General features: G+C 42.9%; 1 protein-coding gene across 5 annotated transcripts in view; it reads right to left on the bottom strand.

Annotated features, from left to right (window-relative positions):
- The window catches only part of ARHGAP24 (Rho GTPase activating protein 24), a 1,092,414-nt gene that overhangs the window by 160,633 nt on the left and 907,735 nt on the right, over window positions 1–24,046 (bottom strand). Inside the window, exon 1 of one of the 5 annotated variants that reach the window (XM_075605781.1) lies at window positions 11,188–11,431. The exons of the other annotated variants lie outside the window; for them this stretch is intronic. The gene's annotated coding sequence lies outside the window, so the exon portion shown is untranslated. Of the gene's footprint in view, window positions 1–11,187; window positions 11,432–24,046 lie in introns of those variants that run through there. 5 annotated transcript variants of the gene reach the window in all.

Raw genomic sequence — 24,046 nt, 5'->3', positions numbered from 1 at the left:
GATCCTACAAATCCATCCACGGGTTGTATCGCAATAGCGTTTTTTGATGAATCCACGCAGATTGTAAAAATTTGTTTGCGGATTTAACCGCAAATTGGATTTTGGGGGGGTAACATCAGCGAGAATCCAGGACACAGATTTGGGCAGATTTGCCCATCTCTAATGGACACTATTCAGAATACTGTGAAGAGGTCGTCCGCGAAGTTCAACTCTCCTCCAGAAGTCAACTTTACACAATATTAAATAAGGGCCATAGAGTCTCCGAGACTACATAAAGTGCTGTATCCCAGTTAACACGTAAGTTCAATACTAATGTAAAGAAGCACCAGATTTACAAAAGGAAACAATCCCACTTCATTCCTGGTATAAATCTTGTGCATTTTCTTACACCAGTTTTGCAGTAGAGAGATCTGTGATAAATGCCCCATACAGTTGATAGCATATGGGTTACTCACCAAAGGAGTGGTATCCCAACTGTGCTTGGCTAGTCCACTAACCACAGTACAAGGATTGCACACTTTGGTGAATAAGAACCATAGCTGCTAAAATAGTTGTCAAGACAACTTCAAGCTACAATGTTTCAGATAAGAGCCATTCCCACAACTGAAGATGATGTCGGTCCCATTCATTTGAATGGAGTTTGATCTCTTCTCTAGCACAATGAATTGTAGAGTATTGAATAGAGCTCAAAGACATGTGCATCTGGGAACTGTATAAGTAAAAGTATTTATTAAAGTTCCTACCAAGATACATATATATATTGTTGAGTTTAAATATATATTTTTTTATTTTCTGTTACCCTTTGAATCCGGTACTTTAAGCGGTTATCTATTAAACACCATGTTGACCTTTCTCACGACATGTTCCATTCCTGGGGCATATTTATCAAAGTCTCCTCGACACAAAACTAGTGCAGATTCATCCAAGGACAATAAATGACCAATAAAAGTAACATTTTTTTATAGCCTTAATAAATCTGGTGGAGTTCTGCTTCAGTTGTAGCCAGGGCGATAAATCTAGCTGAACCCCGATATAGGGTTCGACAGATAGATTAAAATGGCCCCAGGAAGAAGAAATAATATAATTAACTTCTTAATCTTTGGTAAGAAAAAAAAGATCATGTTTGTGTAACAAGGATGGATCATAATTAGAGACGGGAGAAATCGCCAAATCCGTTTCTCCAATTTTCGAGCATTTTCAACCAAAAATGCATTTCGCTGTGTAAAATCTGCAAACGGATTTGGTCGGTTTTAATCCATGCGGAGTCATTAAAAAAAATGCCATTGGATACAACCCGTGACCGGCTTTCTAGACTTAAATCCGCGAATTCAGCAACCCCGTTTTAAGGATCTGCCGCGGATTGGATTCTACAAATCCGTCCACGGATTGCAGAATCCGCGGCGTGTGTGGGTAATAATAATAGAATAAGTGCAAAGTGCGAATGACCCTTTTTGAGATTGATTCACTTAAATCCGCAGACCAAAGGGACCATCCGATCACCCAAAAAATCTCTAATCATTATCTGAGCTACGTTTTGGATGTGCTTTCGGGAGCATAAACACACTTATATATAAAGAAACAAGAGCCAATTCCATAAAATGATGATATTTTGTTGAAAGAATATCAGTGGGACACACCCCTCAAAGTCTAATACCTCTACATTTCTGCACCATATACTATTTCTTCTTGTTTCCAGCTGGAGAGGGCTGTGGGAACATGTATGAGGTATACAGATGGACCGTTAGGTATGTTTGCTGTAAATTATTTCAACACAAACAACATTGTTTTACACAGGGGCTGCGTGGCAAATTTTAGCCCGAGGGGCGAGACCAATTTTCAGTATATTAAAGGCACAGTCCCATTTTGCAATATGCATCAATTCTAGGCCATGTAATAAATATATCCTTTATTCTTTTCAACATGTGTTTAATAACATACTAATGCATTTTCATATTTGGGTCTGAAAAGCCACCACCCCAAGATGTTCATTTACTCCAGGTTTTGAACTTTGGGCTGGTTGTTATAAACTCCCAAACTTTCCTAGTTATAAAGCAGTTCACAGCAGCTATACCAGTATTTAAGAGCACTAAAAATAGTTTTACATTAATATTGCTCCCAAACAAGGAACTACTGGTGTATTTGAGAGTAAAGTGTGGAATTAAAAGAGAAAATAAAACAAATCGGAAAGAAAAACTCAATTTTTAAGGAATAGTTGAGAAAAATTAAATCTTTCAAAATGTTTCTTAAAGAAAAAGGACTTTTCCCAAAATACATTGTCAAAAGTACAGTATTTATGGTATGTTGTAATTCTCTCTGAATTTAACCCAAACACAGTCACCATACCTTGCCTACCACAACTCTTTTTCAAAAGACTATTATAATTTGTAACTATTAGTAAATTAACATGAATGATTATGCATTTAGTTCATAAATGTGCAATTATGCCATTGCAATATGTACAAGGTATCCCTTCAGTTTTGGGGGAAACGCAACATGCTATTGCATTGTGCTAATGATAATGAACTCAGAGAGAATAAACATGATAATATGGGCTGAAGAAATAGTTTAAAGGTAAGAACATTGTTTTTTTTAACCCAGTGTCAACTCTAGATGTGCCTTGGTGCAAGTGGTTTGATCTCATTGTGCTTAATTCAGCAAACATTATATTGCAAGCTCTTTGTGCCTGCAAATGGCCTATGTACCGTTGCATATGAAGGCACGCCATTTTATAGAGAAGGAAACAGTATGGGCTGCCCTAGCCTGAGTTTCGGCAGATCATCCGAAGACCTGATATTGCACAGTTGCAACAAGCAAAAAGAAATGTGCACTGATTGGCGCAAAGGGCTAAAACAACAGGGAAAATAGTATTAGGCTGCGCACTCAACAAGAAGAAACGTTGTTCCAAGATTTGAAAGCTTGAAGAACAGCAAGTCTACATCTCACCTAGTGAGAACACCATATACTTATTCGGACTGTCTTTACTCTGTGCAACCCATTGCACAGCATATGTGTGTTGACACTATCCGGTTTTATATTTTCCCTGTTGTTTCTGCCCCTTGTGCCAATCAGTTCAAATGTCTTTTTGCTAGACTCTGTGAGGGGATTTGGATAATCCCCTGGTTTGGACACTGGCACTAGGACTGAACTCTGGACATTTTTAAGTTCCTAATTATTGTGGTTTTAGTGTGGTTTTATTTAGTTTTTTTTAGTACTGTGATTTAGTGTGGTTTTACTTATATTATCTTAAGTACTCTTAACAGATCCTTAGTGTTATAGTGCTTCCTATTCTGCTTTTCACAGTTGCAAGAACCCTGTAGTGATAGCAATCAGCCTACAATGAATGACCACTATAGATGTTATCATAATGAGCAGGCAGTCTACCAATGGGATAATGTTCATCATACAGTAGTGTATAGCAGTGCTATCCAATAAGATATAATTTGGTGCCGGAAGACACTTTATGGGCTTGCCATCGCACCCAAATCCTAATAAAGCACTGACAATGCATTGGATGCAAAAGAGTCACATAATTGATTAAATTATACAACAACATACTTGCCAGCTAACATTAACATATCACATTACAAATTAACTTCCACATCAAGCCACTGACCCCAGAGCCAATAGGCACGTAAAACATATCCAGCCAAAAGTTTGCAGTAACCAAGCCGCAAAGCTATCGGCATTGCAGCTCCCTTACCATGTCCCAACTGAGGATAGAAACCACATACATTTCCTACCAAATTTAGATGGCAAGGACATCCATGATGCATGTCAATATATTTATTTTATAACAAATAGCGGGAGGGCGCCCCAAAATGGCTGACCTGACAGCCATCAGCCCACCTAAGTGGACCTCAAATCCCATCCCTAACCAGTTAGCCCATCCTAGCCTTCCAGTACACCTTCACTTAACCTGTACCTAACTGCAGGGTGTCATCACTGCAGCCATGTGCCCATTCCTTGTAGCCCACGCGCTCATGCTATTCACTTGATGGAAAGAGAAATAGTGGAGATCCTCTGGTACCTTTTGAATGTCTGTGGCAGGTGTGCTTCATCCTAACAGTATTCAGTGGTTTTAAGTGAAGCGTATACTTTTTGATTGTATGTGTACAAAAATATACATTTCCTAGAGCTCAACTTAATCCCTGCAGGGAGCAGTTCCCCTTCTGGATCCCTCCTTTTGTACAATGGATGGGAAGCAGGCGATCCCCAGGGTGGATCAGTGTTAATTGCAGCTCCCGGGACCCCCTCTCCCGGAGAGATACATTCCAGGAAAGGTGCCACCGCTCCTTCATAGCTATTCCAATCCCCCTTGTCAAGCAGGAGGCCAATAGGAAGCTGCAATTGACCTATGATGTGACGTGGGATATTTACATGTCGATTTTGTTTCCCCTGTAGGAGGCGCTACCTTCAGTGGTCTCAGGAAACGTGGGGTCCCCAAAGCTGAAAATAGTGTTCCAGCTTGTTTCATACACATGTAAAAAAGGGGGATAAAACATTATCTTTTTAAAATATTGCTTACAGCGGTGCGCAAACTGGAGGGCGCGCGCCCCAGGGGGGGAGGGAGAATTTGTAGGGGGGGCTCGGGCGGTTACAGAGGTGTGAGGCCTCACAGCGTCAAATGACGCAGCATGGTGACGTGACGTCACATGACCCGCAACGTCATTTGACGCCGAGTCATTGGGAGAGGGGGGCGCAAACGCTGCGGCTCCCGGGCAGGGGGGCGCAGCTCAAGAAGTTTGCGCACCCCTGGCTTACTAGATACTGAATAGTTACAAAGTATTTTGTTACCTAAACTGAAATGTGTGAGGCCCTTTTTTTCATGTAACCCTATTTGTGTGTTTTGTATTATAAGGAAGCTGTGAAGCAACATATTGATTTTCTTTTGAATCCAGCTAGGCAGAAACTCACAAGGTGTGAGGAACCCAGTCTAACAGTAATATGAATGAAAAGAACTACCAAACAGCTCCTACTACTTTGGCACAGATATATCTCAATATCAGTACAGCTGCCGTTTTTGGATTAAAATGCTACTGGCTCATGTCCCAGCTGGAACACATTCACTCTGATTAGAGACTGTTAAATTACTTTTAATGCCATATGCTCTGAACAGTGAATTGCAAGGCTATGGGGTCAAAAAAGGGCGTCAGCTCGCTGCTTAGAGGTTACGAAGAGGTCTGAATGTCCATCCTCAGAGTACATATTTAGTATGATGTGAAGCCTTCTTCCTGGGGCTGGAGAAAAGCTTAGCGCTCTGCACATTAATAACATTAAAATATTCATCTTTTACTACTAACATTATATCCTACAAGTCTATCAACCAGCCATGGATAATAGACCTCTATAACGTAAGTCATTTTAGAAATAAATGACATAAACCAATACTTAACACCTGATGGTATTAAAAACCCCTGGATCTAAAATACTTGGATTTTGTTGATCCACATGCCCCTGAAATCTACTATATATATTCAGTGTGTGTACACAAATACATACATATATACACACACACACACACACGCACGCACGCACGCACACACACACACACACACATATATACATATACACACTGTATATATAAAAACTTAAATCCCATGATTTTGGATACATTTCATAAAATGTTCAGCCTTTTTTTGCAACGACTTAATTGTAGTAGTTTTCTGTTTTTGAAAAGCAATTGCTATAAATGCACTTAAATGTCAATTTCGAATCTGTTCGCTGTTAACACAAGTTATAAGTTAAATGCTTTCCTCAGTTAAATACAGTAATTAATTGTTGTCATTTTCTTCTCACTGGGGGAAAGACCCTTTTGGCCATGTTATAGCTATAATGAATTATACAATATATATGCTTTCAAAACATAATACTAGTACAGGGGTGGCCAAGTCCAGTCCTCATGGCCCACCAGCCAGGTATTAGGGATATCCCTGCTTCAGGACAGGTGGCTCAAGCAGTGGCTGAGTCATTCTGACTGAGCAACTGATTGGGCTACCTGTGCTGAAGCAGGGATATCCTTAAAACCTGACCTGCTGGTAGCCATTGAGGACTGCAGTTGGCCACCGCTGTCCTACTATCACCACACTTTGATCACTGTGGTAGATGGACCAGCTTATACAATGTTATCCATTTCGTCCGTCATATATCTGGTTCATGACAAAACTCAAGAGGCCTCATAACTGTTCTTAAATTATCTTCTCCGGTACATAGTACAATAGCAGACACTAGCTTCCACTGAGCTACCCGAATGACAACGATATGATTGGGTGTGTTATAGTAACAAACTTGCTAATGCTCACTGAGTTCATATGTGGCTCCCTGATTTTTAGCATCAGGGTCTCAAAGGCGCCAATAGATTGTCGCTGATAAACAATTTTACAAATTACTTTTACATTAAACTACCATTTTGTTTCTTCAAAGTTGACCAATTTCAGTCTTTGGGAGTTTACATCTCTGTACTAAATTATCATACTCATGCCTTCTAAAATCTAGAGGCAACTGTATTGGTGTGTGTGTGTGTGTGTGTGTGTGTGTGTGTGTGTGTGTGTGTGTGTGTGTGTGTGTGTGTGTGTGTGTGTGTGTGTGTGTGTGTGTGTGTGTGTGTGTGTGTGTGTGTGTGTGTGTGTGTAAAGTGTACAATATATATATTTCCTAAGAAAAATGCAAATAGTATAATATATATATATATATATATATATATATATATATATATATATATAATATTAATACTAGAAATAATAATGTGCAGGTGTTTTTGATTTTGATGTTATTGTTTTCTCATCTGTTTGTATCTTTAAATAAAGCACCATGTTATTGAGCATCAGCTATCACCTTGAGTAAAAGAAAAGAAAATCCATCCGAAAGGATAATATACAGTGTATAGCAACAGCCGTGCAGACAGTAGAATGGATATAATAAAGAAGATCAAGAATGTAATCAGCAGCAAGATGAAAAGATCATTGCTGCCAATCACAGAGCTGAGGAACACGCTGCTATTTCAGGGAAGGATTTCACTATTGGCCTTCCACTACGTTTTTGCAAGCTAATTAATCGTTTCATAAATCTACTGACATTCAAATAAATGTCTTCTTCCCAAACAGATCGCCGTAATGTGATTCATCTCTGTTGTGAAGCAAGTTGCTCTGCATACAGTTTTCTCCGATCATATGAAAAGAAATAGCAAGAAGACATTTAGCAGCTTTAAATTGCCTCGGCGTCATTCCTAAAGAGACACAAATCTGCCCATTTTATCATGTGGCTCACTCCACTACAGATTGTGATCATTTTAGGATTATTTTCTATGATATTTTACCTTTTTTCTCTAGTTTTGGCTGTCAGGAGACTTAATTAATACAACACCCCAAAAGAGTTTGCCACTGCACTGTAGTGAGTGCTCATTTACCCAGAATCCCTGGCTGCAGTGGAAGCGCTGTATGCCAAGAGATAATGGGGAAAGGCTGGGTTGCAGACCTGTCTCAGACATTTGCATGTGTTCACAAGTGAAATTTCTATGTTCTGTCCACTAGCCACAGGTGTAGAAGTGCAGCGCACAGCAAAGAACTGGATCCACAGGACAGCAGCAGTATGATGAAAATAAAAGTTCTTTATTAGAAAATCATGGTGCAGACAGGTATGGGTGCAGAAAAGTACTCTCCGACGAAGCGCCAGCAAGGCGTGAAACGCGTTAGAGACAGAGGTTTTTTCTGCACCCATACCTGTCTGCACCATGATTTTCTAATAAAGAACTTTTATTTTCATCATACTGCTGCTGTCCTGTGGATCCAGTTCTTTGCTGTGCGCTGCACTTCTACACCTGTGGCTACCTGAATCATTTCTACTGGCAAAAGCACGCATTCCAGAAGGCACAATGGGCAAGGTCACGTGAGTTGTACCTTTAAACAGTACATAGAGGTATTTTATCGGTGTGTTTATGCAAAGTGTCAGTACCAGTCCATATTGGCAGTGAGGGGGTGGGGCTCATATATCTCCATTACCCACACTCACCAGGACATTTATTCAGGTCTCAGACTACACACTCACCCATATATACCTCACTCATTTATATACCTTAAACCCAGCCTATTACCTTCAATCAAGAAATTATTATTTATTATTAAATCCTGTCATTTGAGCACTATATCTGAACAATGTTCTTCTACCTGTTCTGTCCACTATACTGTAGTAACACAGTACTTTAACACTGGAGCGCAATCACTTATGTATTATTGTATTGCCACTAGTTGCATATCAGGACGAATGGGTATTTAGTTTCAAAGGATTCTGGGAATTATCTTGAGATAATTACAGTAAATAAAAAAATATCACTTATGAGCACATCCACATGTCTCAGACCGGTCTGCAACCCTGTCTTTCCCCATGCTGGGATTCTGGGAATTAACATGGAAATGAGTACTCACAGCGTGTCACTCTTTACTGTACTTATCCATTTTAACATAGACCTCTATGAGCTTATGCCTGCCGCATTGCACAGCTTTTCAGCACAGCCTGGGTTACAGAAGTACACAGCCAGTAAACCTGCTCACAGACAGCTAATTCATCAGTGCCTCAGTAACCCTCTAGGGGAAATGTAGTATGTTGCGGCTTCCTATTGGCCCGTGTGATGAGGGAAATTTAAAAAACACCGGCACCTTGACTGCCAAGTATCTTGGGGAACAAGGACACCCTGGTTTACATCCTGAAAAAAAGGAGGGGGGGAGGGGATTAGGTAGATTGCTGCTTTAAAGACTATGCTTCAGTTTAGGGAGAGGATATTGTTAATGAAAAATAAAAGAAATGCTAACAATGTGACTTGTGGACAGGAGGAGGACATGTGCTTCATACTGAGGGCAGTTGCAATGAAACTTGATTAGTTCATGCGGTTCAGCAGCTATCTATAGCTTCAGATTATCAAGATCGGAGATATTTGTGGGATGAGGTGTTTGATGAGACACTGCAGTCCACGCAGTTTGTGGGTTAACTCTCACAGCACATAAATAGAATGGCAGACAAATGGACCGAGAAGTCTGAGAGATCTATGCACCAGCGAGATGTTTGAATGATACAGAGAGAAGCAATTTTATTCTGTGCCTCTTTGCATCAAGTACTATGTTTCTCCTTCGGCTTCATGTAGCATTCTGTGGAGCATCAGTAGGAGGATTTATGGGGCCGTTACATGACATACATATTATAGTCTGATATAGATAAGACTGTCTTATTCTGTTATCCTTTTTCTGCATCAAACACTCCTCCAGATCGGAAGTCAATCTCTATTAACCTCTTCAGTGCCCTTATGACATACACCCCCCTTTGCTCATTTTTTGGGGGGCTATACGCGATCGGCGAACAACACCGAAGGGGGTCGGGGGGCCTGCCCCCCTCCGTGCCACGTCTGGATCAACGCCCGGAAATGAAACAGCGTCACGTGATCGCTTTGAAGAGCTGTCACGTGAGGTGGAAGCGCCAGAGGGTCCGTGGCCATGGAGGTGGCGTGACCCTCTGTCCCGGAAAGGGATAACCGGATTAACAAGTTTATCCATTTGATGCCCCAGTAAGTAATTTTAAAAAAAAATTTGAGTGGATACTCGGATCCCTGAATGTTGAAACGTATGAAAAACAAGCTGTGCACCACTGCATACTGATCTGCAAACAGATCATGTACAGTATGTGCATAGGACAAACTATTGTTTCGCCCTAATCTAGGCTGTGTTCAAACAGAATGCGATGCGATGTGCGCACACTTACGTATGCGCGCACATTCGCCACTCTTGCGCTTTGGTGTGTGAGTTTCCAAACAGAAGACAACACCCGGCGGCGAAGTACAGCGTTGACGCCGCTGCACTTGAAGGAGGCAACAGAAGTTGTGATTTCAAGCGGCAGCCGCGTCACGTGTACTTTGCCAGCCAATCGCAAACACACACACACACACACTTTGTTTCTTTTTTTTTTTTAAATTAAATGGCTGAGTAGTCCCCCCTCCAAGTCGGTTCATTCTGTCTGCTGGGCATGAGCACACATCGCGCAGCAGACAGAGGCGCAGACGTGCGAACGTTTGGTAGCCGGTCTGAACTCAGCCTTATGGAAGGTGCACTGGTCGGCACAATGAGGGAGTACATTTGCTCGCATTGACACGGCCCCGAACTGCATATAAAGAATGACTGGAATATTTTCCAGTGCACTTACGCCTTCACCTACTGCCTCTGACTGTAAGTCCCCTAACATACCACTTGTAAGCTCTCCAGGAAAGGCGTTTCCTTTCCTATTGTCTGATTTCATGTTTGTTTTCAATTACTATTATTATTCCCTGTAATGTATTGTCTCTATTGTAAAAGGACATTGGTGACCCCATGTAAATAAAACATGTACATACTTTTCCCCCCTGAAAACTTCATACATAACATTGTTTATATATTCCATTTCCTTTTAATCAGTACTTCTCCCAAAAACATAGTCATAGTTCAGCTAAAAATACAAAAGCAGCTAATACAATAAAGAAAGACGGACATGAGCTCAGAGTAACCCCCCACAGTTTAAGATATTATTTGCAGTCAGTGACTATGAAGTAAAGAACTTAGAGCAAAATTCCAGCAAGTTAACACTATAAATACTGATGTGAAGCAGATTTCCTCTGCCAATGTCATGCAATCAGACAAATTAACCACTTCTATTGCTATGTGAACATAAACACTTAATTGTAAGAACATTTTTGAATGTCCTGACTCTGTTTTGAAGCGGACAGCAACTTAGTTAAATGACACCTGTGACTGCATAGTGATCTTTAAATAACCCCTTTCGTCAAATATCAGTATGACTAAGCAATGGTCTTTGAAGTTCACTCATTATACCAACCTTTGGAGCCCTCCAATGTCCTTAGAAATGGCAAGTACCTGGTGTTCTAAACAAACACCCCAAATCAGGAGACGTAACTAACACCAATGATGGGCCCAGCTTGTATGAACAATACCAAGCTCAAGTGCCTCTCCAACACTAAAGTACGGAAATGCTGGCTTAAGAAAAGCTGATGGAGCGCAAGGCACAGAGGATAAGAAAAGGAAGCAAGTACACGGCAAAAACTCCATGCAGTGAGAAGACCAGAGAGCTGCACCAGCTCTGGCATTGCACACTGCAGAGATGCCCACTCACACACTCACACACTCACACACTCACACACTCACACACTCACACACTCACCAGTGCTGATGCTTACACCAGTCCAGTGGATACTCCCAGTGTGTGCTGGCAGTGCAGCCGCTGCTGCTGTGGGGTCGCTGCTGCCTGTGAGCCCTGCTGCTGCTGCTGCTGTGGGGTCGCTGCTGCCTGTGAGCCCTGCTGCTGCTGCTGCTGCTGTGGGGTCGCTGCTGCCTGTGAGCCCTGCTGCTGCTGCTGCTGCTGCTGCTGCTGCATCTGCTGGTCCCTGTGCTCGCTCACTGCAGCTTCTCCCTGCATGACTCCATCACCCAGGAATGGCAACCTCCGCCTCCCAGCAGCACCAGGGGAGAAGACACCGCTGCCTTTATTTTACACTCGGGTCTGATGAGATGTTGTTGTTTAACAAGGTCGCCCCATGGAGAAAGTAAATGACACGAATGAAAGTAAGGGCGGGGGGGGGGGAAAGCTTGAACAGCAGCAAGTGCCTCTCTCCCCCCAGCACTGTGTGCAGCTCCAGGAATGGAAAGGTTACAAAGAGCCATCAATATGATCATCAACATAGAGGCAGCGTGCATCCATAATCCTTACAAGCCAACAGTGATCAAAAGACCAGAAGTATTTGGGAGTCGCGTTTAGTTTTTCTGCCGGTCAGCTGTGTTTGGGTGAAATGCTTTGCATTGAGGTGACAGGTTAGGGGTCCCTGGGTCCTTTACACAAGTCACACGATGAGCGGGGAGAGGGGGGTGGCTGCAGGAATCCTTCTTTGATTTCTTTTTATTTCACACGGGAAGGCAGTGGAGGGATGCGGGGAAGTTGGGAGTAATTTACGAGCTGGGCAGGAAATTCCCGAATAGCCATCTGAACAATAGCCACTGTCCGCTGTGCCACTACATGAACCCTCCCAACAAAGCCAGGGAACAACCAACTGCAAGCAAAGCATTTATCATGCAAATGGCACAGCTTCATTATGCCTGCACTATTTTAGACTAGATACGCTGCCTTAATTAGGCCCTCGCTCTACTGGGGTTCCCAGGAATTGTAGATAAGAAAGAAAGAAAAAAAGTTCACAGTTTAATTGTGTATGCAAATACGCCAACAAAAAAATAAATAAAAAGCATTTGCTCAGTGTCTCAGGTGATTGTTTTTTTTTTTAACCTCTTCATGCTGAAGGGAAAGCTATGTAGGATCATAATGTATCCATCGGCTTTATCTGGATTAACATGACCTGAATGACAATCTGGTAAAGCAACAGTTCTACCCACTTAAACAGCTGCGCTGCACAGCCACACGGTTCAGCTCTTATTCAATACACTGTGAAGTTGTATCCTTGCTACAGAAGATATAAATGCAGATGGGCGAACTTTTTCTGCGAATTTGTATCCGCAGCGGATCGGCCGGTTCCTTTGGTCAGCGGATTTCAGCGAATCAATCTCACAATGGGCGATTTGCGGTTTTGCGGATTTTATTATTATTACCAATATACTCGGCAGATTCCGCAACCTGTCAACGGATTTGTAGAATCCAAGTGAATTGGATTCTACAAATCCGTCCACGTGTTTGTATCCAATGCCGGATTTTGATGAATCCGCGTGGATTGCAACCGCCCAAATCCTATTGCTGATTTGACACCGCGAAATGGATTTTAAAGGAACCATCAGCGAACATCCGGGAAACGGAGTTGGGCGGATTTGCCCCTCTCTAAATATAAATGCCATTCAATTCAATAAGGCTAAAATCTTTTCTAGTAAGCAGAAAATAACTTCAGAGCATATTACATGGGGCCCTTTAACCCTTTGAAATGTTGAAGTTTTTGGTGCTAGCAATGTTAAAGTCACAATAACTAGTATTAACCCCCGCAGTGCCCTATTGACGTACAGCGTACATCACACAAAGTGCTGCCCAAGTGGCTATTATTATGACATACGTCATGGCCTTTTGCTAATTTTTTAGGGGCTGTCCGCGATCAGCGCTTGACTACACTTAAGGCTGAGTCCCCACTGGCGCTGAGTGCGCTCATGCTGGGAGAGCGCTCCAAGCATGAGCGCCGGGTGTCCTGCTTGTACACACGTGCGGGGGAGGGAGGGGCATTGCAGGTAGTTGAGCGCGCGGGTAAGTATAGGTTTTATGTTTACCTAAGCGCCGATCACGGGTGAGCGTGTGTGCACGCACACGAGCGCCACGCGCACCACATGAGCGGGGACTTACATATATCTATATATGCAAGTCCCCACCGCAAGCGCCGCCCGCTCATCCCGATCAGCGCTAGCGGGGACTTAGCCTAAGGAGGGGACCCTCGTCTTCCCCTTTACTTCCGGTCCAGCCTGAACCTGGAATTGATCACGGAATTGTTCATAAGAGCGGTCACATGATCTGTCAGTGGCCACGGAGGCGGCAGGTCTCTCTGGCGCTGAATGGGTTCATATAAATTATACAAATCACACAGGCTTCTTTTTCAGTTTGTAGATTATAATTCGATCCATACTTTAATGTTTATGTTCCCTCTCACTACAGAAATGTTTGTCCAAATGCTAAAAAAATAAAAAATACATATGAAAGACAAGTAAATATGAGATTGAATGAATTAAACAATGTCCCACTTACACGATCAATATGTAATTATACTCCCCAAATTAGAATTTCAAAGAATATCATTTGTAAAGAACTGCGTCAACAGTACAGAAGCACTGGAAACAGTGACAAACACATCCAACGGTAAAAATAAAACTGTATTAACATATGATATTTTATGAATGCCTATAGTATTTGGTAAAACTAGAACTAATTCGGCGCCTATTACAGTGATGCTGTCCCTACTGCTGGTCCAGGTAGTTGCTGGGAGCAGTATATTACACTCTTTGGTAAGGTCCCCCGCCACAGGAGGGAGCCCCTTTCCTTAATCTGGGTTCGATCCTTGCCACACTACCATTTACTTTATAGTTTCCACTATGCTGTCGGCTAAGCTCATATTAAAAAAGTGTCCAGCCCCACGTTGGATAAATGAATTACGGTCGTCTCAGTACAAACCCTCCCCCGATCTGATGAAACCGGTGAAATCGGTACATTCTTGTTCTTTCAAAGAAAGGTTCATTTGCAAGCACAATGGATAATTCAAAAACCGGGACTCAATTACAACTCACAATATGCTTATTCTGACAGAATTTTCGTCACCAAAATGATTGACACAAATGCATTTAGTAAAGACTCTAGTCAACCACAATAACGGACTAGAAAATAATGTGGAATTCTTTGCCAGCAGCTTAGAAACTGCAATCAATGTGGTTTTATAGCAAATTTATGGTGAAGTCGCTGTCTCTTTAAACCCTGATCACATGACAGGTAAGGAAGTCATAACACAGGCTGTGAATTATAGGAAGCAGATCTTTTAGCACAGCAAACTGGAGGCAGCCTCTGGACTCTTCACTAACTACCCAGTGCCTTTGTTTGGTGTTAAGTTAGGACTTTATTTTCCGAGATTCATTTATCTGGTTGGAAGTCATTGTCTGGGGGATGCTAGGAGTGAGTTATCTGCTCGCAGTGATGCAAAGAGCTAAATAAAGAACCTGCCTGTAAAATGTGCAATCCTCTGTGTACTATTTTTTTATGAAACCAACTGGGTGCGATATAAGCTGTTACACAAGCCGATTCATTCAAGTAGAGGAGCTGTGGAGTTTAGTACAATCTAAGGGACTAAGCATCCAAATATATTACAACAGAAAGAAAATGAGAAGTTCCTAGGCAATTAATAAAAACATATGTTAATGTTTTTCATATGTGTAACGGTTTTTCTGGACCCTCCTGACCCACCCAATCTCAAATTGGCCCCTCTGGTCTAACCGGTCCCCATTACATGGATGTGTCTGGTGGTGCACCTGTTGGCTACAGGACTCCTGAGTCTCCCGCATGATGGTGTTATGGGGATATCAGCAAGACAGGTGCTGAGGTAGTGTGCTGTGTGTCCTACCTACATCCAGTGCAGCGCCTCCACCTCATCAGGATCTCTGCGTCCGCAGGGAGATGGTTCTGATGAGGAACTCCTTCCAGGTGCCTTCCTCTGCTGAATAACTCCACACTCACACATGAGGGTTTTGATGAATAAGGGCATCTTTATTGCAGGTTCAGGTAGACTGCCCCTCGCAGCGGTCGTACTCAGCCGCTCATTCCTTTGCTGCACTCCATTAGGAAAGTTCCTCCTCTCCTAATAGTGTTGCTCTCCACCTCTCCCCTTAGGGAGATTCACCAGCTTGTCTCTCTTGAGCTGCACAGACTCACAGCTATTGCATCACACACTGCAACACTGTTGCAGACCTCCACATGACTCTCCTGAACAGAGTCAGAACACCAACTCAACTGAACCACTAACTTTAGACAGTGCTGTGTCTTATATCACCTCCAGAAAACAGACACCCTCTGTGTCACTAATCGTGGACACAAAGCATGTTGTCACTTCCTTTGGGACATATGACACCTCACCAGGGGTTGAGGGCAAACCTCCATGATTGTTACTGGCAACCCTGCATACTTACCAGGTTTACTGCCAGTATGAAGGAGATATGTACACCAATTTTACACATGGCTACATATGTCTACAAAAAAAAGTGTAACTTAATACGGAATGAATTTACTAATTTGGGTAGAAAATAGGAATTCCATTCAAATCTATGCTTTTTCATATACACGCCCCCCTTCTTTTTGCACCTGCAGTTAAATTTGTAAAATAAACTGAGATCATTTACTAACATTTCATGTCTATATTTTTACGAGGTTTAGCACAACATACGCCAGTTAATATACTTTGTGTCCCTCATATTGGTGGAATAAATCTAAATGATAAGGAGGTAAAGAGATTGAAAGCATTGTAAGGCTGCGCTTATAGTGCCGGCGACGCAACGTCGCCCGAAAACAAATGCATTATCGCCGCCGCGTGCGCTTGTAGTAAGCGCGGGGGCGACGTGGCGACGCAAATTTTTTAAGCCGGCAATATTTGATTTTTCAGGGCCTGTAGCCTCATGTGACAGCCCCTAAACCAATCAATGGTCAGGTCGCCCGCGCCGCCGCCGCCGCAAAGCGAAATACAACTTTCTCTAGCGGCGACAGGTGACGTCACGCGTCGTGTCACAGGCACTATACGCGCGGCCTAAGATCTAAAAGCATTTAAAAAAAAAGTTTTCTATGACGAAGGACCTCTGTCCAAATATAAACCATTGGGCGTATTTATTAAAGTATTTCCACTGAAAGTAACACAATGTTTACCCCTTCACTGCCAAGGGCCTTACAAAGTAATAGCAAAGCAAGTCACATTTATTAGCGAAGGGATTAATAAATGTGGTTGTTAGGTATTTCAGTAGTGTATACTGTCTAATTTCATAGCTCTGGTATATGGAAATTGGGTTAATGAGCCAGCGGTAACAGAAAGCTAATCTGCCAGAGGCCATGCAGATACTGTATAGAGTGATTGATCGACAGGTAAGCGAGAGTCACTCATGGAAAGATTCACTAATGTACTGTACGGGCTAACACACTGTGCTCCCGAGATATCTGCCATTCAGATCAATGGCAGTTAATGCTGTATTGTTATAGTAAAAAGTGATCAACATTATTTTTTATCACTTCTTACTGCCACCAAAACACTTTGATTTGAGTCCGCAGCTACTCATAAGAACCATGCTGGCCAACATTTCAAAACTATTTTGCCAATGTGCTCAATTTACACTGACTTTCATTGGAATGAGAGGATTATTTATAGAGAGTCAGCAGAAAAATGACAATTTCAGGTACAAATCAGGGAGCCTCCCTCATAAATAGGGGGAGTTAGTCAGTATAATAACAACAACCCAACACTTTATTTAGTGTTGGCAATGAGCAAGGTGTGATTGTATATGTATATATACTGTATATACGTGATTGTATATGATTTTTTTTTTAAATAAACTGTTCACTTTTACCTCCTTTTTTTAAATTGTCTTTCCATCATATTCCGGATCACATACAAAGTTCTCCTTCTTCCTTCAAGGATCTACACTCTTCCAGTCCTCCCTGCATGTCAGCTTTGATTTCACGCCATGTATCTGTTCTCTACCCATAACTGTCTCCTTTCACCTTTAGGCTGCGCTTATAGTGCCCACAACGGCGACGTGACGTCACTCGAAAACAAAACAATTGACTCCAGAGCGACATGGCGTCTTGAAAATTGGTAGCTGGGTCTATATTATTTTTTAGAGACAGTCGCCACATGTGACTGTCTCAAACCAATCAAATTGCGTGGCCCGCCCCCTTTAGTGACGTCACTGGCGACGACGCTAAAAAACTAATTACAACTATCGCGGGTGGCGACAGCAACGGGTGACGTCATCAGTCGCGTCTCTGTCGCCAGCACTATAAGCGCGGCCTTACTGTTCTCCCTCGTGTTAAAGCAGCAAAACGTGAAATCTTATGTTTTTTGTATTTATTGAAGTGAAACGTCTTTGCTGGGGCCAGATCGCTTTCTCTTGAGATGGAAGTGGGTTGTGGAAGTGGTCACTGCTGGCATATGAGGCCATCGGGCCTCCTATGTGCAGAAGCTGCCCTCACCACATTGTTGGCTCACACATGCGCAGATGCGGCCATCGCCGCGATCAAGTGCATGCGAACAGCACAGAAGGGTCCTCGGGCCTTTGAACATGCACAGATAGTGTCTGCTCGCACATGCGCAGATACAGCCATCGCCGCGATCAAGTGCATACGCACAGCAGGGTCCTCGGGCCTTTGCACATGCGCAGACATTGTCGGCTCGCACATACGCCAAAGCGTCCATCGCCCCGCTCAAGTGCATGCGGGCCTTTGTGCATGCGCAGAAGAATATTCCGGTCAGTCTCCGGCGTGAAAGTGCAGAGGCATCTGGAGCTCGGCAGCCGTCAGCGCGTCATGCTTGGGCAGCAGCACCACCAGGGGAGAAGAGGATACGGAGCCAAGACCACCCACCCACACACACCCTGTCACACAGACACACACACACAGACACACACACACAGACACACACACACACACACACAGACACACACAGACACACACACACACACAGTCACAAACACTGTCACACACGCACTGTCATACACATACTGTCAAACACACACACACAATGTCACACCACACACTGACACACACTCACAAACACACACACTGTCACATACACACTGTCACATACACACTGTCACATACATACTGTCACACACACACACACAAACTGTCACACCACACACTGACACACACACAGTCACAATCACTGTCAAACACACACACACACAACGAATTCACGAATTCACAATCAGTGCAAATAGCTAATACGGGGTGGGGGGGGCCGAGCATGCACGCTCTAAGTCAAATTTCTTTGCATTTTGTCAATGAAATTGTATTTTGATTTTTAATTAAAAATATCACCAACACAAATACAATTTCTGTCACAAAACAGTCACAAAAGACAAAGAAGTTTCACTTAAAATACGCATGCTCGGCACACACACAATTTTAATTTTTTTAATAAATCAGTTCTGTAGTATTAGATAATAGTGACTGTTTTTAAATTATTGTTCAACTCTAAATGCCATGTTTAATTAGTTTTTATATACTGAGCATCCTTTGATTTCTATAGCAGGTTTAGCACCTCCCCAGCAGTGCAAGATCTTTGCAACACTTTCCTGTTTGTGATAATTTGTTGCCAATATTCCCAGCAGTTTGAGCTGCAAACTGTAACAATAGATAATGTTACCTTAGTAATATAAGAATACATTGCAGCTGCTGTGTTACACTGACTGACGGATTGATTAGAACCGAAAGGCAGCCATTATTTTAGTGACACACTCAGGATTTTTTCTTGATTTATTACAGGAGCACCAAATGATTGCCAGTTTAAGTAAGAATGTAGAATTATTCATTGTCACACGTTTTACATATAAAAATAATGAGAAAAAAAGAAAGAACAAAAAGGGGGGAATGTAGTATTGCTGCTTTAAACCTTATTCCCTCACAGCCCCTTACCAGTGAAACTTCCCTATACTCAGTATACAGTATGCCAAGTACCTCTAGGTCACACATACTGTAGAAACACACTTTCTGAATGATGCATTTAAATAGACAGGACTCATCAATACTACCCTACCAGTGGCAGATTTCCATGAGGCCTGATAGGCTCGGATCTAGGGTGGCCACATATTGGGGTGGCAAACATTTCTGCCCCCATACACAGAGGCCGCACGCTCTGGCCTATCAGGCCTGATGGAAAGTTCCTAACCTGCTGCCTCCGCCTTCTTTCTGCAGCATCAAAGGATGCTGCGACGTCACACTGCGTCTCGTTACCATGGCAACGCGACGTTGCGGCATAAAAAGATGTCTCGTTGCCATGGCAAAGAGACGCTGTGTGATGTTGCTGCGATTTCGAAGACGACGGAGGGTGGTAGCATGGAGGAGGCGGTACCAGGTAAGTGCCATAGGGCTGCAAATCTGGAAATACTCCATCTACTGCTACTACTGCCCTACTTCATCTACTGCTACTACTGCCCTACTCCATCTACTGCTACTACTGCCCTACTCCATCTACTGCCCTACTCCATCTACTGCTACTACTGCCCTACTCCATCTACTGCTACTACTGCCCTACTCCATCTACTGCTACTACTGCCCTACTCCATCTACTGCTCCTACTGCCCTACTCCATCTACTGCTACTACTGTCCTACTCCATCTACTGCTACTACTGCCCTACTCCATCTACTGCTACTACTGCCCTACTCCATCTACTGCTACTACTGCCCTACTCCATCTACTGCCCTACTCATCTACTGCTACTACTGCCCTACTCCATCTACTGCTACTATGCCCTACTCCATCTACTGCTACTACTGCCGTACTCCATCTACTGCTACTACTGCCCTACTCCATCTACTGCTACTACTGTCCTACTCCATCTACTGCTACTACTGCTCTACTCCATCTACTGCTACTACTGCCCTACTCCATCTACTGCTACTACTGCCCTACTCCATCTACTTCAACTACTGCCCTACTCATCTACTGCTACTACTGCCCTACTCCATCTACTGCAACTACTGCCCTACTTCATCTACTGCTACTACTGCCCTACTCATCTACTGCTACTACTGCCCTACTCCATCTACTGCTACTACTGCCCTACTCCATCTACTGCTACTACTGTCTTACTCCATCTACTGCTACTACTGCCCTACTCCATCTACTGCTACTACTGACCTACTCCATCTACTGCTACTACTGCCCTACTCCATCTACTGCTATTACTGCCCTACTCCATCTACTGCTACTACTGCCCTACTCAATCTACTGCTACTACTGCCCTACTCCATCTACTGCTACTATGCCCTACTCCATCTACTGCTACTACTGCCCTACTCCATCTACTGCAACTACTGCCCTACTCCATCTACTGCTACTACTGCCCTACTCCATCTACTGCTACTACTGCCCTACTCCATCTACTGCTACTACTGTCCTACTTCATCTACTGCTACTACTGCCCTACTCCATCTACTGTCACTGTAGGTCTCGTAACATACCGCTTAGATTGCAAGCTCTCCTGAACAGGGATTTCCTTTTCTATTGTCTGATTTTATGTTTGCTGAACTTACTGTATTATAATTTCCTGTCATGTGTTGTCTCGTCTGTAAAGCACTACTGTATATACATTGGTAGCCCTATATAAATAAAAATATATTTACATATCAAATATTCTGTTAATATGATGTCAATACTAAGTTATTTGCTGATGTTGTTTTAAGAAAGAGCAGTTGATATCCCTGATGTTAGATCCACTGATTTCTAATAAAAATTCATTTTCTGTCCCTATTATTTGTTTTCTTGTCTGTTTTTATTTGCACAGAACATCACCGGAAAGACAAGTGCTTTCAACTATTTTTTCCGTAGCTATGGAGCCGTCACTTTGCCAGTCACATCCCATCTGTTACTGCCCTCCGGTGTGAGAAAAGAGCCACTAGCTTTTAACCAAAGAGTACTTTCAAGGCACATTATTCAGAGAAAATAGTACCAACCAAAACAATCAGACCACATCATCCCATGAGGGCTATTTTATTTATCACTTCTCTTTCTTTTAGATATTTTTCGACTATAATCTTGTCTTTTCATTTAATTTGTCTCTATTCAAAACAAAATGTAATATGTGCAGCAAAATACCCATTTGCATGAAAATGAGCATGCAGCACTACAAAATAATACAGTACTAAGTACTTCTATATACAACTATACTTCCAGCTTCAACAAACATTATTGCATTTGTAGAAGTACAGTGGAACTGTGTAGGAGGCTCAACACAAATCCTCTAAACTGATTCTAAGTACAAGTGGAGCACAAGTAAAAGATATGGTGTTACAGTATGCCTACTTTCATGCCCTCCAGCCTTAGGTGAGCCCACCTAATACTTGCATTTTGTTGCCCATCTGGACATATAAGCTTAATGTTCAAATACCAAGTGGCGCTTTAAGAACGGATTGTTGATTGTCAAAAGATATCCAGCTTCCCCCTACACACAAAATCCTCTAGCTGTCAATATCCAAGCACTCACATTAATGTGATTTGAGAATTCTGGGACAAATACATATATTTTATAGAATGTTATTCAAATTGGTTAGGTGACATCTGAGATTATTGCGCCTCCACTTCGGTTCGGTATGTGGTCCAAAGGAATATCTTTCTTCAGCCATACCTAAAGACCATAGAATCATTTTTAACGCTCTCTTCTTCTAAATTTTGTTGCTGATAAAGTGTTGGTTTGTCTTTGGAAACCACAATTTGTTGTTCACACTAAATGCCAAGCTGATTCTCTTTGCCACCTACATTTTATTTATTTATTAGTTATTATCACAACGTTTATATAGTGCCCTGTATTAGTTAGTAAAACTTGTTTGGTTGGTGGGCAGGGGATGGAGCATTATGGACGGGGCTAAGAGTTAGGAGCATTTAAGAGCTTGCTTGGTTGATGGGCAGGAGTTGGGGTAAGGTCTCTGGATTCAATCTTGGCGTGGTGATGGTTCTGACAGTGGGGACAGTGGTGTCTATTGAATCTCTAAGGTGAGTGACTTTGGAGGGTTTTGGAGAGGCTTTAGGAAGGTTTAGGAAGGGGTGAGGGTAGAGGAGATCATGGGTGTTGGGGAGGGTGGGGTGAGGGAGGAGATTGGAAAGGAGTTTAATAGGGGATCATGGAATATGATGGAGAAGAGTTGAGTTTTGAGTTGCCTTCTGGAGATAGTTAGGGAGGGGGCATATTGCACATGGTGGGGGAACTTTTTCCAGTGGAGGGGGGCAAGTAAGGCAAATGATCGGAATCGAGAGGAGGCAGTGGGGGGAGTGAGGATTGTGGGAGTAAGGGAGCGAAGAGGACAGGAAGGTGTGTAGTGAGAGATGAGTGCTAAGGAGGAGCTAGACTATGGAGGGATTTGTAGATCAGGGTGAGGAATTTGAAGAGGGAACATTGTTGGATGGGTAGCCATGGGTAGCCATTGTTGGATGCGAGTTGGGAGAAGCGAGGGATGGCGTGAGCAGAGAGGGGGAGACTGAGGAGTGTATGGGCTGCAGCATTTTGGAGTTATTGGAGGGGTATGGAGGAGTAGAGGGGGAGACCGAGGAGAAGGGAGTTACAGTAGTCGAGATAGATGAAGATGAGGGAGTGGATGAGACATTCAGCCGAGGAGAGAGAAATGAGTGGACAAATTTTTTTTATGTTGTATAGTGATAGCAACAGGTGGTAGTGATGGAGGTAATGTGTTGGGCAAAGAGGAGGGAAGGATCAAACGTGACTCCAAGGTTTGAGCAGAAGGGCAGGGGGGAAATGGGGAGGGGGGAAAAGAGATGGTGTAGATTGGGGAGGACGGGAGAGAGGAGGAAGCAGGAAAGAAGAGAACTTCAGTCATAGCTGGGTTAATTAGTAGGAAGTGGGAGGACAGCCAGCTGGAAATGGCAGAAAGGCAGGCAGAGATATAGGTGGAATGTTCAGGTGAGAATAGGTGGAAGGAGAAATAGGTTTGGATGTTGTCTGCAAAAAAATGGACGCTGAATCCATGGGAGGAGATGAGGTCAAAGAGGGTAGCTGTGTAGAGGGAAAAGAGGAGAGAAACATGGATGGAGGCTTGGGGGATGCCCAGTTAGAGGCTGAAGGGTATGGAGGATGAATTGTTGAAGGTGATACAGTAGGAGCGGTAGGAGAAATAGGACGAGAGACAGGAGATGGCCGTTTCAGTGATGCCAAGGTTGGTGAGCGTGGGAAGAATAAGGTGGTCGACGGTGTCAAAGGCTGAAGAAAGGTCACACCCACAATACTAACCAACACGTGAGTAGTTCCCCACAGTCATATTTTTTTAGTTTGCGAGCATATTTTGAGCACACTATTTGGAGCATATTACAGTCATAATTTTTATTTGTCTTTTCTCTATGACGAGTCCTTTCATTGTACACCACCAAACTTACCAAAAATTTACTTTTTAGAGCCCCTGGGATAGTTGCCCTATCACAAACAGCACCGGCCCACAGCACCGGCCTAACGGGGCAAGCCGAAATGCCCCATAGGCAAATCCGCAACATTATTTCTATGCTTCTATATGATTTGGTAGGCAAGTGAGCATTATCTATTAATCTTGTATTGACTTGTATTGGGATGAGGGGCTTTCTGAAGAAGAAAGCAGAAAATTATCACTTTTTCAATTATATTTAAGTGTGTCCCTGCTGAATAGAGAAAGTTGGTCAGTTATTTTTCATATAAAGAGTTATGACAATTGTTTCCCTGAATATATTGTGTACATGATCACGTGTAGATGTGGGCTCCAACACATCGGGAGGACTACACACCCGTTAAAAAGTCATTGTATGGAACATACTGTAGATGCAATATC

This window comes from Ascaphus truei, chromosome 1 (genome assembly GCF_040206685.1).
Source record: "Ascaphus truei isolate aAscTru1 chromosome 1, aAscTru1.hap1, whole genome shotgun sequence".
NCBI lineage: Eukaryota > Metazoa > Chordata > Amphibia > Anura > Ascaphidae > Ascaphus > Ascaphus truei.
This window is presented reverse-complemented; position numbering and strand designations above follow the sequence as displayed.